The sequence below is a fragment of the Mustela erminea genome, chromosome 7 (genome assembly GCF_009829155.1).
Source record: "Mustela erminea isolate mMusErm1 chromosome 7, mMusErm1.Pri, whole genome shotgun sequence".
Classification (NCBI taxonomy): domain Eukaryota; kingdom Metazoa; phylum Chordata; class Mammalia; order Carnivora; family Mustelidae; genus Mustela; species Mustela erminea.
In genome coordinates, this window is record NC_045620.1 from 108,597,582 (window position 1) to 108,614,859 (window position 17,278).

Genomic DNA, 17,278 nt, shown 5'->3' on the forward strand with positions numbered 1-17,278 from the left:
GAGTCCATTTGTTAGAGCTAATGCTAAACCAGCATAAAGGCATTTCCTGAGGATTTTCTCATGTGCTACATTTCAATAAACCTGAAAATCCTACCTCAAGCCTCTAATGGAAGCAAGCAAGCTGCTATGATTCACTTTGAGCAACAGGAAAAACAACAAAACAAGAATGCCTATTAGACAAAACCAAAAGTTGTAATGGAAAAAAAAATTTCATAACAATTAGAATCTCTCCCTGCCCTTGCTTTTATTTTGTTCCTGTCCAACAACAGCTGGACAGTAGGCCTTGGAATCTCAAAATAGTTCTCTTTCACAGTCAACAAAAAGATAGCATTCCCTTGTTTCTAAAGATTTATTTATTTATTTGAGAGAGAGAGGGAGGGAGAAGCTCAAGAAGACTCCCCACTGAGCGTGGAGCCCAATGTGGGGCTTGATCTCATGATCCAGAGATCATGACCTGAGCTGAAACCAAGTATCTGATGCTTAACCAACGGCACTGCCCAGGCACCCCAGCATTCCTTTGTTTTTAGAAGAGAAGTTTTTCCCAAGTGAGTCCTTATGATGGGTTTAACAAAAAGCAGATTATTTTTATGGGAAAGCTAATCAAAACTATTAGGACCTAAAGTGGAAATATTCAATGATACCTTTTGTGTGGCCAGTTATTTTTTATACATTGAAATCCACCTAATAAAATTTCTACCACTTTTTCCAAAAAAGAACTGTGAAGAAGGGCTTACAGAGTGTACACAAACAAGCACACTTGAGCTTCATTGTGTGACTTAACTGCTTAAACAGTATATAAGCCAACACTGTTCAAGGCAAGATAATTAAGTGATTCCGTAGATCAGACTCACATCTTTATTTCCATTGACCTGTGTGTTGACTTCTGTGAGTTATTCCCCGCCCCCCCCTTTTTTTTTTTAAGATTTTATTTATTTATTTTACAGAGAGAGAGAGATCACAAGCAGTCAGAGAGGCAGGCAGAGAGAGAGGGAAGCAGGCTCCCTGCCGAGCAGAGAGCCCAATGTGGGACTTGATCCCAGGACCCTGAGATCATGACCGGAACCAAAGGCAGAGGCTTTAATCCACTTAGCCACCCAGGCAACCCTCCCCTTTTTTACTCTACTTTATATCTTTAAATGAAGTGGATAGACTAGATCTGATACATTCAAACAAAGCCTCCAAAGATACCCCTCAGAGGATTCTAAGGATCAGAATGGAGAGTGACTGGGCAAATGTTTGTCCACCTGCTGCCCAACCTCACTCCCACTCAGCAGTAAGTACTCCTATCTATTAGGTATTTCTAGACTGGGTTTGCTGGACTTTTTTTTTTTTGAGAAAGTGGACTTAGAAATCTATTTTTAAGTGCTTGTAACTATTAGAATAAATTCTCTCTATGGTGCCTTCTAAGATGTGTAATTAAACCTAGTGCTGAAAAGTGGCAGTTAGAACTTATTATTGCTATAAATAATGACACCAGCATGTCACTAAAAGATAGACATTTTTAATATAATAAGTTCCCCACTTAAAAGCCAGGTTGTGAGGCATAGATTTGTTCATAAGTTGGCGACTTGGGAGATGGAAAGCACTTTTCCATGGAAACACTTTTTAAGGTAAAGTGAGAAAAGAGAAAAGAAAAGAAAACTAATTTGACTGCCAAAGTAAAAAAGGTCCATTTTCAATAAAGAAGAGTGGGAGAGATGTTCTCACAAAAGCTGCAATTAAAATTCAGTAGCATAGATGGACTTTTTAAAATCTTTATTTGTAATATTTGAAGACAAATGATTTTAGAGATGTTTAATCTGTTTCACTGCCTTCTTTGATTTTGAAAGTTACCCAGAGACATGATTTGAGAGAGAGAGCTCTTTACTGGTGTTGGCATGCTGGCTGGGAAAGAAAACAATTAAAAAATTTGAAAAGCTAATGGTCATTTAGTTTCATTCAGAATGAGAGATTTGTTAACTCCATCTAAATCCTGATACCCCTCACACTTTAAAAATTTGTGTTAAAAATTGGGGAGAGGGGAGCACCAGTAGCTGTCACTGTGTAACTATCCCTATGTTTGTTCAAATACATAGATTTCTAATTAGAGGATGCTGATAACTCAGGGAATAACTCTGTTAAGACAGGTGGAATATTTATAATTTTTAAAAATCTGCCTTGAGAAGAGGTTTCTGGGTGGCTCAGTGGGTTAATTGTCTGACTCTTGCTTTTGGCTCAGGTTATAATCTCAGGGATGTAAGACTGAGCCCCACGTTAGGCTCCACACTGGCCATGGATCCTGCTTAAGATTCCCTCTCACCCTTTCCTTCTGCCTCTCCCCTTACCCTCTCTCTCCATCTTTCTCTCTCTTCCTTGAAAGGAAGGAAGGAAGGAAGGAAGGAAGGAAGGAAGGAAGGAAGATCTTCCCTGAGGTAAAAACATTTGTTAAAAAGATTAATAAATGGGGTGCCTGGGTGGCTCAGTGGGTTAAGCCTCTGCCTTTGACTCAGGTCATGATCTCAGGGTCCTGGGATCAAGTCCTGCATTGGGCTCTCTGCTTGGCAGGGAGCCTGCTTCCTCCTCTCTCTCTGCCTGCCTCTCTGCCTACTTGTGATCTCTGTCAAATAAATAAATAAATTCTTTAAAAAAAAGATGAATAAATGAAGATGAAGCCTTATGATTTTTTTGTTTAAAAGATTAATAAATGAAGATCCAGAAAAAGAAAACTTAAGCAAATTGTCTATGAAGTTTAGTCAATAAAAATACAAATATCTACTTATTCTAAATGCTCTTAATTCTGTTTAATTCAAAATATCATCCTTGGAAGTGTTTCCAATACCCTGTAGGAGAGTTTATTTCACTTGAGCTGGAATATTGCCAGACTAAATACTGTAAATGGTGAAGATGGTTTAGAATCCATAGCTTATAAATACAGTGTTCAACATTCTGAATAAATGGGACAAATTTCAAAAGCGATCATAATATCTATGAAATTCTAAGTTCACCAACCTAGAATTTTATAGTTCTTGGTCGTTATATATTTTGGAAGCACCAGTGTCCTTCTTGATCTTCCAAGAGTGGAATACTTGGGCTTCCCACAAAGATTCTAATTTCCATGAGCCTGATGGTGGGAAATGGAAATCCCATATTATTATATTCCAAGATTATACATACCATGGAGAAAATGACATGATCATTCTGACCTAAAAGTTAATACTTTGCCTATATTTTGAAACCTTGGGCATTTTGCATATATTTAGAAACCGTGTAATAATGAAGAAAAACTGCTAGTAATTAATCTGTAAATACTGTAAATTAGGTTACAAAATCATTAAAATAAGAATCCTTCCATATTTTTATTTTTTAAGCACTAATAAAGGACCTCTTCCTTTACCCAGTCAGAAATACACAAAAGTCCTTTCCCAACTTTTATGATAGGAATGCATTAGTGTCTTCTCTCACACATGCACACAAATTATCTTTCCAGTTCCCCTCTTCCCCTATTACAGCACAAATTTCACTGAACAAGAAATTTGAAGGTTGAGTCTATTCCCATAAGATTTTAAACATTAGAAGGAATGTGCTTCTTAGGTAACTATTTTGAGGAAGAGAGTATGTACTTTTCAGGGAGGAGATTTCATTTTGATGTGAACAGTACTGATCCATCACATACAGTGGTTCTGTGTCACAGGGTGAGGTAGTCATCACCAAACACACACATATGCATTACATGGTATATGCAAATTGTGTCTTCCTTAGATTTTTGTTTAATTCCAAGAAGTACTATACTTTCTTGGAAACATACATTTCAGAAGAAAAAAAAATCTGTATTTGCCTTTCCTGAGAAAGTAAACCCAAGGGGCCAAGTATGACTTTTCTTTACAAAATATTTGCATGGTCTTCCAGCAATGTCAGCATATTGACGGATGTGGTCTTCCTTCTATATTTTCTTTCTCCCTGTACGGAAGCTAAATGTGACTAGGTGGGCAGGAAAGATGTTCTATAGATCATAGAGTTCTTTAGCAGCAATTTGAATCTCTTTGCTGTCCTGGCTCATTAATCTGCATCCCACACATTTGAAGAATTACATAAGCCTAACCAAAAATCTTATTTAGTATAAAATAAAAATTTAAACACAAATATTCTATAAATCATCCTCATATAGCAAAAATGTTTCTGTTAATCTCTTGCCAAATGTTATTATGTAGATACACTATATAGTGTTTCTTAATTCAAAATCACGATTTTCTCAGTCATGAAAAAGGACACTGGCTTTTATAAACTCAAAGGTAACAGTTTTTTGTATTCTATCATAATTAATCTTGTGTATAAATAAAGGACTTTGTAAGATTCTGTTTCTAAACCCTGTTTCTGAAATCTTATCCAAAATCTTCATAAAATTTATGAAGTACACTATTTTAGAATCTAGTTAAATAAAAATTAAGGTAGACCTGTTTAGGAAAATTTTTTAAATTGGGTTACAAATTAAATTAAAAGTGGAATAAAAATTATATATAATAGTTGGGATAAAAGAGAGGAACCATATATAAAATTTTAAATTTTATTAGGTGGTAGTTTAGCTAAGTAGTTAGAATAGCTAAAAAAAAAAAGAAAAAAACTTAAAAGTTATATATCTCCAAATGCAATAGATGTGGGTTTCTATTTAATTGCCCCTGTTAGTAATATTGCTTTTAAAATGTTTTATTAAAGTATAATATAGTACACTACAGCTCTAGGAGCTTCTGTGTATATATGCACTCAGGTAAGCACCAGGCAGATTAAGATACACGATATTTCAAAATTTCTCATCATGCCCCATCTCAGTGAATACCCTGCACACTCAAGGTAACTAGCATTCTTGCTAACCTATCACAATAGCTTAGTTTTGCCAATTTCATGTACACTTGGATTTCAAAGTATGCTATGTTTTTGTGTGACCACCATCTTTTTCTCATCTTTATATCTGTGATATTTATCTATACCTTTGAGTGTAACATTAGTTCATTCTTTATTTCTAAGTGGTATGCCATAGGATTTACACCACAAATTATTTATATGAGCATGCTGCTGGTAATGGGCAGGTCAAACCTCTTGTTCTCAGTACATGGGCTTTTCAAATATGCCCATCACAGTTTCTTTTGCCACATCTCATCTCCAAAGGAGAAGGAACACTGGTGAAACCCAAAGTGGAAGATCCCCATCTTTTAAGCACTATGTTATTTCCTTGTTCTCCACAGTTCAATGATCATGTAAATAAACCTCTGCACTCAGAATTCAAAACCCAAGAGCTCTCTGTTCCATTCTTAATAGAATGGCAGGACTCAAAGAGGGATAACATGAATCATCTCTGACAGCTGTAAGCAAAGGATAGGAAGAGGAAGGGGAATTAGGACAGAAACAGCCTCGTCATTCTTCAGGTGGACAGGGCACATGTGCTTGGGAATGTGCAGATAGGCAGTCACATAATGATGGACAAGATTTGAGAAAGATGTTAGTATCGTTTGAACTGCTGGATCAAGAACTCAACAAATTCAGGTTCAAAGGGTCCTTGTGCTCAATAGACCTTTAAACATCATTTGATCTAAATGCCCTCAGCTTTTCCAAACTTTCAAATAATTTTCCAGTTTTTCAAATAATTTCCTATATGATAAACATGTGAAACATATTGTATGTAATTAAGCTATCATGATTTATTTCCTGTTTTCTTAATACCTCTAGCTCTCACCTTTGCTAGGAACCTGTGTGGAAGCCCTTTTATTCAGAAGTATGGCTTTTATCTCATCAAATAAAATTACATATTATTCAGGACCAAGTTATTATTCTTGAAGTAGTTCACTGCTTTTTTTTCTGCAGCAATTAAATGTGTTTTGATTATAAACATATTTTGTAAACTTTTAAAATTCATAGAAAAAATTCAAAAATGATTTTATTTTATTCCTTAAAATTTTGTTTTCGTGTGCTTTTATATTTATAAAATGTAGAAAATTTTCTTGATACAATGTATTGATCTTTAAATAAATAACAAGTATTTTACAATTATGTGTTCCATTTTGTTTCATATTTTCTCTTATTAATTATTTATCTACTCTTATTTCATTTGCAGGACAGGCCAAAAATCAAATTATACTCTTAACTTATATTTAGTTCTAGAAAACTATTAACATTTGTAGATAAATCACTTCATAGAATAGATCAATATATCTTAAAGTTATACTATTAAAATTAATAAGACATCTGTTATTTACATATATGGTAATTCTTAAAGTTTTATAATTATTTTTTACCAACTATGATATTAAAATAAATTAAAATATTTGATTTGGTAAGTAATTCATAAGTGCTTCCTTTTTCTACTTATTCTAGTCATGCACCATTCAACCAAAGAAAAAATGTTCATTTTTAAGAAAATATAATAAAATCATGATATTCAGTTTTGCATAAGTAATTCAATATCCATATATCTATATAAGGATCATAGGTTGTAGTTTTTTGTTTTGTTTTGTTTTATTAAAGTATGTCTAACGTTCAGTGTTATACTCTTTTCAGGTGCACACCATAGTGATTTGACAATTCTATACATTATGCCATGATATGTGTGGCAGTGTTTATTATAAAGAATCATCACTCTGCCATTGGGAGAATGACAACAGGCTCTTTTACTAAGGTGGGTCAATTTTTATCATTCTTTTTAAAATGCTTGTTTCTATATCCTAGAGCAAATTTGTTGCTTTAAAAACCAATTTCTGGGGGCGCCTGGGTGGCTCAGTGGGTTAAGCCTCTGCCTTCAGCTCAGGTCATGAACTCAGGGTCCTGGGATCAAGCCCCGCATCGGGTTCTGTGCTCAGCAGGGAGCCTGCTTCCTCCTCTCTCTCTCTGCCTTCCTCTCTGCCTACTTGTCTGTCAAATAAATAAATAAAATCTTAAAAAAAAATTTCTGAAGATAATCCATTTTGAAAGGTAAAAATTCCCAAACTTTAGACTATTCTAAAATACTAACTTTTATGCACGCAGTGATTATGGATTAATGTATTGTTATGCATGAGGATCTTCTTCCAGTGATTATTTCAAATTGGTGATGTTCTGGAATTACCAACCAAAAATTTGAAAAGTCAATAACTGGATATTAATTGATTATATTGTGTTCAGTAAGAACTTGTCAAAACTACCCTTATTTTCTGTGGTGACAGGATTAGCAGATTGCATGTTTTTATAGAGAAAGCCCCTAATTTTAGGCATTACCAAAATCTTTCATGTTATCTCTTCTGAAATACTGGGAAGGTATTTACTGGCACAGCAATATACTCTGCTGAAAAACTCCCAAAGAGTGTGGATCTTAATGGGTTCATAGCAATGGGAAAGGATGTCTTTTATGAACTGGTACAGAGCTGTCAACAGTATTATTAACAACTTGGAAGATGAGAGAGAAGACATGGTTATCAAATTTATAAATGACTAGAAACCAGAAAGGTTAATTAATGTAAGAAATAAGATGCAAGAAAATGTCTATTACTATGAAAAGCCAAGTCAGCATGATGAATTTTGACAGGTATAAACATAGAATATGTATTCCACACTAAAAGACATATAAAAGTTTTCACTGTTAGTGAAAACCAACTTGTGTAGTTTTGTGTGTACAAGTGTGTGTGTGTGTTCATGTGTATGCTGGTAAGAGAGTTAGTAGTTTTATTTACAAACAAATTTAATGTTAACTGGGACTATCAAATGACAATTAGAGGTGCCTGGAAGCCTGAGTTTCACTGATAGAAAAATATTGTCTTGACAAGAGAAATACCAATTCTTCTGTGCTCTCTTTGGTTGTACTGCAGCATTATATGCAAGTTTGGGAACCACATTTTAGGGTCAACAATGACAAACTGGATAACTTTTCTATCAGTGAGTCTTAATCTTTGGGAGATCATAGATGATATTCATTAGGACTTTAAAAGAAGCTATAGATACCTCCCCAGGAAAAAAATACATATACACAGTATTTTATATACAATTTCAGAAGGTTTACAGTATCCCTGAAACCATGTATGAATTTCCCAAGTGTTCATGGACTTAAGCTAAAGAATGTCTGATCTAAGACCAAGTGGCAAAGCAGTAAGAATTATTGATTCTCTAACATAAGAAAACAGTTAAGGGAATTAAAGATGTTTAGTTTGGAGTAAAGAATACCAAAAGGGTAGGAAGAAAATAGCTGCCATCAAACAGTTGAAGAATTTTTATGTTTGAGAGTTATTATATTTATTTTATGTATCTCCAATGAGAAAGATAAAAACACCAGGGAGACATATTTTGTGTAAGTAGAAATAGAATGAATGGGAGGAATTTAATTCAGTTTAACATTCAATCAGTGCTTTCCACATGGTATGCTAGACTAGGAGAGCGAATGTAAATATCAAATGAATAAAACATAGTCTCTTTCCTTGGGATGTTTGGAGAAGAAAGTTCCAGCTCAAAAAACAAATTCCCTTTAAGGAAGAATTTTTTTTTTAAAAAAATGCCAGTCCTTTTGTGGCTATATGGTATAGAAATTTTATCAGCCTAGAGTACATTTTGATTACTAAGAAAATAATGATTTGAATGACCACACTTAGTAATGCCAATAGACAGTACTTTTAGTAAGGCTCATTGCCCTGTGAAAAGGAACATGACAGCAACTTTGGGGCTACCCATAGCTCTTATTCTGAAATCTCCCTGGTATACAGGGGTGATAGCTGGAGTGTACGTAAAAAATATGTGTGGGGCCAATGAGCACCTCGAGGAAAAGGAATCCAGATTTCTTCCTCTTTTAGGATCCACCTTATTAGACCTTCTCTCGTAGATTGAAAGGTTCCAGATGGATATTTCCTGCAAGAAACGAACCTCAAACTAAAATGTATAAAAGTGACAGCAAACCTTATCTGTTCTTGAATGAAGGCTATTTTAGCAAAGCATGTTATGTAAGTGTGGAAGCCCTACCTGACCCAATCACATTGACAGAGCAGGTCCATTTTAAGTAAAATGTTTAACCATGTCCATGTAATCCAGAAGAACTGTATCTTCAGAGCACAGAGTACGGTGCCATCCTTCAGTACTATCTACTGGTACCTAGGCTGGTAAAGTTATCTGTGAGCCACTGAATGCAAATGTATTGGACAAGGTTGCATCAGTTCTCACCGTTGACACTATTTGGGTTGCAGTGGGCATATAGCATCGGGCAAGTGGTCACAATAGGCTCTCCAACCCTTGCCCTTAGGAGGAACATTAAAAACTCTGGGCTAAGAGTGTAGAAAGTTAAGAGGATGATGCTGGTCTTCCTGGAGTTATTAATTGAAATTATTAATAAAAAGGAAAAAACAAAACTGACCTTTGCTCAAAAGGTCATTGAACCCTGAAGGGAATATACCTAGATATGTAAGTTTGCATTTTCCTTTCCAGTCTTGTTATTATAAGTTAGAATAGAATGGAAACTGAAAAGAAGATAATGTCCTAGCTTATTTCCTCAAATTAAAGTCCAAAAATTATGGTAGAAGGAATTATTTCCTCAAAGTCTAAAAATTGTGCTAGAAGGAAACAAGATCAATTGACTGGTAAAATGCACTGCTCACTGCCAAGGGCCTATTGACCTTGAACGATATTTCTGTGATCTATAGGTTGAATATGAAAATTGTAATTCTGGATATTTCTAGAACAGTGATGCTTCAGTGGATTGACATAATCAAATTGATGATGGTTTACCCTAAACTAATTAAATATACATCTGTAGGTTCAGTGCCTAGACATCAATACATATTTTTTAATTAAGAAAAATTCAGATGACTTTAACAGGCAACCAGAGTTGTGAACCATAGAGCAATGATTCTCGGAGTGTGGCGTAGCAGCATTAGCATCACCTGGGAACCTGCTGGAAATGCAGATTCTCTGGTCCAATTTTGATCTACTGAATGAGAAACTCTGACAGATGGAGCCCAGCATTCGCAGTTATAGCATGCCCTCCAGGTGATTTTAATGCTTATTCAAGTTTGTGAATAATGTCATAAAGCCTTATGGAGAGTTTTAATTTTTCTAATTAAATAAATTAAGTTTGTTCCTTAGCCAGTTACAACCAAGAAGTTGGAGGTAGAGAATTGTAGCTATGATTCTTTTGTATATACCCATGATCTAGATAAATGTGAAACATGCACCAAGTTCTCAATAATATGTGCTGCCTAACTTGCCCCTGTGTGCTTGAAGGTGATTTCTATGCCTAAAATGATAGAATATCAAGCATGTTCATCCTGGACATGACTCTTAAACTCAGTCATGGTATTTATGTCCTTTAAACTGCTCCCAGTGCTTTCCTTGCAGGATACATACATGCCTAATAGAGTTTTATTCATTTACTTATATATTTAGCCAACACTGATCCAGCCCTAGGAGATGGGAGGCGCTGGTGATAAATTAACAGGACAGACAGGGTGCTGCTAATGTGAAGCCCATGGGAAATGAGATAACTTGATCATGCAGGACCCTGCTCTATGACTAGACAGGCCATTTTATTCCTCTGCCTTTCCCGCACTGCCTGACTAATACTTTAAAAAAGTCGACCACCCTAATTTGATGCCAGATCATGACTGATTTTGGAAAAGAGTACTGGTAGGATTAACCTAGGTGTAGGAAACGCTGTATTTCACACTATGAGACAATGTAGAGAAAGGTAACTAACATTCTGTGAAGCCATTAAAGAGAATGCATTATATGAACCTGCCTGAAACAACTCAGGTGAATTACTTCATTCTTTCTGAACAAGCTCAATGCATATGAGAAACATAAATATGTCTTGCATGGCTACAGTAATATAGAAAGTTAACAAAGAGATTGGACCTACAACATCTTAAAAAACAAAAACTAATTCAGCCCCCAAAAGAAATACCCTAAGTTACATGTTGGAAAATCATAATACTCTCTAGACCCTGATTTATTAAAAAGACCATCTAGTAATGAGATTGAAGCAGTGATCAAAAACCTCCCAAAAAACAAGGGCAGAGGACCTGACGAATTCCCTGGGGAATTCTACCAAACTTTCAAAGAAGAAGGAACACCTATTCTGCTGAAGCTGTTTCAAAAAATTGAAGCAGAAGGAAAACTCAGAATCTTTTTATGAAGCCAGAATTTCCCTGATCCCCAAACCAGGCAAAGACCCCATCAAAAAGGAGAATTTCAGACCAGTATCACTGATGAATATGGATGCTAAGATTCTCAACAAGATCCTAGCAAATAGGATCCAACAGCACATTAAAAATATTATTCACTATTACCAGGTGGGATTCATCCCTGGGTTGCAAGGATGGTTCAACATTCACAAATCAATCAATGTGATAGAGCAAATCAATAAGAAAAGAGAGAAGAACCACATGGTCCTCTCAATTGATGCAGAAAAAGCATTTGACAAAATCCAGCATCCGTTCCTGATTAAAATGTTTCAAATTATAGGGATAGAGGGAACATTCCTGAACATCATAAAATCTATCTATGAAAAACCCACAGCAAATATCATCCTCAATGGAAAAAAGCTTACAGCCTTCCCATTGAGATCAGGAACACAACAAGGATGCCCACTCTCACCTCTCTTGTTCAACATAGTATTAGAAGTCCAAGCAACAGCAATCAGACAACAAAGGGAAATAAAAGGTATCCAAATTGTCAATGAAGAAGTCAAACTCTCTCTCTTTGCAGATGACATGATACTTTATATGGAAAACCCAAAGACTCCACCCCCAAACTACTAGAACTCATACAGCAATTCAGTAATATGGCAGGATACAAAGTCAATGTACAGAAATCAGTTGCTTTCTTATACACTAACAATGAAAATATAGAAAGGGAAATTAGAGAATCGATTCCATTTACTATAGCACCAAGAACCATAAGATACCTGGGAATAAACCTAACCAAAGAGGTAAAGGATCTGTACTCGAGGAACTACAGAACACTCATGAAAGAAATTGAAGAAGACACAAAAAGATGGAAGACCATTTCATGCTCTTAGATCAGAAGAATCCTGAAACTTCTCAGAGGGAAAGAGAAAACCGGGTCTATTCTGAAAAGGAAGGCACAGTTATGTTGTGTGGTTTCTGTCCTTACAAAACTGAAAATCCTCTCTGGATGCCTAAACTCAGTTTCCAAGGACAATCTCTGCTTCACTCTGGCACATTATGCTTATCACAGAATTATGTTTTCTTCAAAGCTATTACTTGAGAGAAGAACAGATGCCAAATTTTATATATATATATATATATAAAATATATATATTATATATATATATATAAAACTTCTGAATATCTAATTTTTCTTCACAGATCAAGTAAATTTAAAAAAAAATTTTTGAATTGATATTTTGGATGGCATTCAATGTTCTTCTCTTTAAATTTTGAGAGTCCTGGATATCTTGCCAAGCACATAAACCAAATTGTATTGGAACTGCAGCACTTTAATAAGAAGCCTCAGATATTGCCTCCCCCATCCCCACGTGGCAGGGCTCTCGTTTATTGGAGCCATCTTTTACCAAGCTGCCAACTTCCCCTTTTGCTAAATACTCATAAAACTCCATCTTCTCATTGATTCTGTTCTTTAGTTCAGTTTGTGTTTCTCAAAAGGAACAAAAGGATCCATTCTTTGAATTTGATCATCTTTTTTTTCTTTTTTGTTTTTGCCACTCACACATCCTACATGCTCTACCTAATGTCATTCGAGAATCATCTTTACCTCTTGGAGACATTGCTATTTACATTACTAGGACAAGGGCTCTAGATGTAAAGACTCTTTCCTTAATTCAAATAGCAAAAGCAGTCTTATTAAATTGGAGTTACAGCCAGCCACAGTGATCTTCTCTTCAGACCAAACACCTCTCTTATCCTGTCTGCCCTTTCTTTCCGACAAGACTGTTAGTATCTGTAAGTAGTGGTGACAGGTCTGGAGAAGATGAATTTCCTACTATTGTGGAAAAGAACAATAATAAAAGAAACATTTCACTCCGTTTTTACTGACTCCCCAGAGAATACATGAAATTAAATGAGTTATTTAAATAAAGCACACTAGGTCAATGGTGCCAGCTCAAAAAAAAGTTCCAATTAAAGAAAAAAAGACAGTAAGTTTGTAAAGGAGAAAAAGCAATGTTTTTTCTTTTTTAAGGCAGAAGGTCTGTTTCTTCAAAAGTAATCTCACATAGAGGTGGTCCAATATAAAGTATGCCAGCTTTTCTAGTAAAAAAATACACAGGTGAAAGTTGGAGGCCGTCCCTCCCTCTCACAGTCTCCTCAAAGTCAGAAGTGGAGGACTTTGTTAAAAATCACTGAGGGATCTCCCAGCGTATTTTGAAAATAGTACTACAAGATACGAGGCTCTGAAGGGTGATGTTTATGATTTGGAAAATCTCCTGATGACGTATCTTATCTAGTAATTGCTTAAAATTATCACTTAAATATCTGTGCTTCAAAATAAGAAATAATAAGGGGAAAATGGCATTATAAACAGGTTTGCCTATCAGATTGTATGTTAATATTTCCAAGAATGGGTCCAAAACTGCCTAACTCATTGCTGCATTGAACTATATTCTGTTTAAATAGCATGGTAAAATGTAGTCAGATTCCAAAGGTATCACTTCAGCTGGGATTCTCAAAGGACAAATATACAAGGAGACCTATACCAAGCAATAGGCCCTTCTGTGGAAATAAGTTTTGCAACTCGTTTTATTTTGGCACAAATGGCAGTTAGGGTAATTTTCATTGCTCTTGCTAATGTCATTTTCCTGGAGACCACTGGGGACCGTGAAAGATGGCACTACTTCTGTGATCAAATAACATTACTTAAGTTCTTCCCAACCCCCTTCCATAGGAAAGATTTGCTTTGAAGTAAAAATTTCATACATTTAAGGTAGCTACATTTTCTTTGATATGAAAATGTAAATTTTGAATTAGGATTCTTTAAAAAATTAATAGATATCTGTATTTCATACCATTTGCTTTCGTTTGTTCTTCCCTAAAGAACTATTCTTCTACATGACACGTTCAATGGTTCAGTGTTGATTTCAGGATAAAATCAAGGGTCACCAGCTTCCTTCATAAAACTTTTCAACAAAACATCCCTATTACAGTCAGGCTCTATCATTTTTGTAGTACTGGATGCTTCTGCCTCTCCAGTTTTGTGGGTCTACGTGTGAACCCATTCTGACAGATTACATTTGCCGCTCCTTATGGAGGTACTAAATCAAATCCTACCAATATTTCAGTCATTTCAACATCATGTCCTAATTAAACTGGTTCAGTCAATAGCATTCACCATGTTTTGAAACCATATAATATTTAATCAGTAGGTCTCACATGATACATACATACCATGAGAGGAAAAAGAATCATGCTCTTGTTTAAACATGTTAAAAGATGCTGTTGATTATGAACTATTAATAAAACAACTTTTCCATTTGAAGAAAACCAATTCAATGTCTAGGTAGAAAATCCTGACTGAGAATATCAGAGGAAATGATAAAGAAATAACTTTTTGATTTCACTTTTGAGTAAGGTTCAACAAATTACCAACCTTTGGAAAGGGGAGCAGAAATTCCGAAGAATATGATCTGTCCTTTGAGACAATATTAAAAATAGCTGTGAGGTTAGAGTAACTAGACAGTGTTCATTTCTCATCAATTTTTTTTCATGACAGTTTTGTTTACTAAGTGTTGATTTTAGTAGTTGAGAATTATGAGTTAGAGGCAAAAGTCTCTTAAATGCTGGAGAGACACTGGATTACTATCATTTGCCTTTCTTTGGTCTCCATGGGCACCAAGAATATGAAGATCAAATGGGCAGGGGATTGCAACAGAACTTCAACATAAATTCAATATTAAATTAAATGAAATAACATTTAAAAAACTGGGACATACTGAGAGTTAACTCAGTCACCTCATTCTTATCTTTGTGTGTCTGGCTTATTTCACTTAGCACAATGTCCTCGAGACGCGTATGCACTGTCACAAGTGGTAGGATTTTCCTGTTTCACCTAATTGTGAAATTTTTCAGTCAGATTTTTTCAAATGCTTTTTTTCTCCATTTACCTCTCTTTGGCAGGGCCTCCATTTACAAATATATTTAGCATTTTGATACTCCACGGGTCCTTAAGCTTCTATACATTAAAAAAGTTTTTCCTTTAACTGTTCTTAAGATTAAAAAATATTATTGATCATGTCTTCTGCCCATTTTTTGATGTGATTATCTGTTTTGTGTGTGTTGAGTTTGAGGCGTTCTTTATAGATCTTGGATATCAGACCTTTGTCTGTGTCGTGTCATTTGCGAATATCTTCTCCCATTCCATGGGTTGCCTCTTTGTTTTGTTGACTGTTTCCTTTGCTGTTCAGAAGCTTTTGATCTTGATGAAGTCCTGAAAGTTCATTTTCGCTTTTGTTTCCTTTGCCTTTGGAGACATATCTTGAAAGAAGTTGTTGTGGCCGATGTCGAAGAGGTAACTGCCTATGTTCTCTAGGATTTTGATAGATTCTTGCCTCACATTGAGGTTTTTTATCCATTTATAGTTTATCTTTGTGTATAGTGTAGGAGAATGGTCGAGCTTTATTCTTCTACACATAGCTGTCCAATTTTTCCAGCACCATTTATTGGAGAGGCTGTCTTTTTTCCACTTCTCCAAAGAAGACATACAAATGGCTAACAGACACATGAAAAAATGTTCATCATCATTAGACATCAGGAAGATTCAAATCAAAACCACATTGAGATACCACCTTATACCAGTTAGAATGGCCAAAATTAACAAGACAGTAAACAACAAGTGTTGAAGAGGATGTGGAGAAAGGGGAACCCTCTTACACTGTTGGTGGGAATGCAAGTTGGTGTAGCCACTTTGGAAAACAGTGTGGAGATTCCTTAAGCAATTAAAAATGGAGCTACCCTATGACCCTGCAATTGCACTACTGGGTATTTACCCCAAAGATACAGATGTAGTGAAAAGAACGGCCAACTGTACCCCAATGTTCATAGCAACAATGGCCACAGTCGCTAAACCGTGGAAAGAACCAAGATGCCCTCCAACAAACAAATGGATAAAGAAGATATGGTCCATTTATACAATGGAATATTATGCCTCCATCAGAAAGGATGAATACCCAACTTTTGTATCAACATGGGTGGACTAGAAGAGATTATGCTAAGTGAAATAAGTCAAGCAGAGAGAGTCAATTATATGGTTTCACTTACTTGTGGAGCATAAGGAATAACATGGAAGACATTGGGAGATGGAGAAGAGAAGTGAGTTGGGGAAATCAGAGGGGGAAACAAACCACGAGAGATTGTGGACTCTGAGAAACAAACTGAGGTTTTTGGGGGGTAAGCCTGGTGGTGGGTATTATGGAAGGCATGTATTGCATGGAGCACTTGGTGTGGTGCATAAACCATGAATTTTGGAACACTGAAAAAAATAAAATAAAATAAATCTTTAAAAAAAAAAACCCAGAAAATATTATTGATCAAATTTATTGACCACCAACTCTATTGGGGCTGGTAAGCCCATCCAGTGAATTTTTAATTTCAGATATTGTATTCTTTGGTTCTTGATTTTGTATTTAATTATTTTTTAATAGATTCTAGTTCTATGTGAGATTTATCTCTTTATTTACTATAAGCATGTTATGCTTTACCACATTCCGAGTGTTTTTAATAGCTATTTAAAGTCTAAAATCTGTGGTGCCTGGGTGGCTCAGTCATTAAATGTCTGCCTTCAGCTCAGGTCATGATCCCAGGGTCCTGAGATTGAGCCCCATGTCAGGCTCCCTGCTTGGCAGGAAGCCTGCTTCTCCCTCTCCCACTCCTGCTGCCTGTCTTCCCTCACTTACTGTCACTCTCTGTCAAATAAATAAATAAAATTGTTAAAAAAAATAGTAAAATCTAAAGTCTTTTCCTGTTAATTCCAATATCTGGGTCATCTCAGAGTTGGCCTCTGTTAAGTATATTTTTTCTTGAAAATGTGTTGCCTTCTCCTGTTTTATTTATGTCAAGAGTATTTTTATTTCTATATCCAGAACTATGTGAATGTAGTATCATGGAAACGCAGGATTACTTTTTATTATTACAAAGTATTGATATTTTTGTTTTAGTGTGCAGTAATCTTATTGGACTTGAATTTGTAGTCTTTTTCTTCTGTTTATTTATTTTCAAAGATTTCATTTATTCATTTGACAGAGATTACAAGTAGGCAGAGAGGCAGATTGGGGGGGCAGGCTCCCTGCTGAGCAGAGAGCCCCCAACATGGGGCTCGATCCCAGGACCCTGAG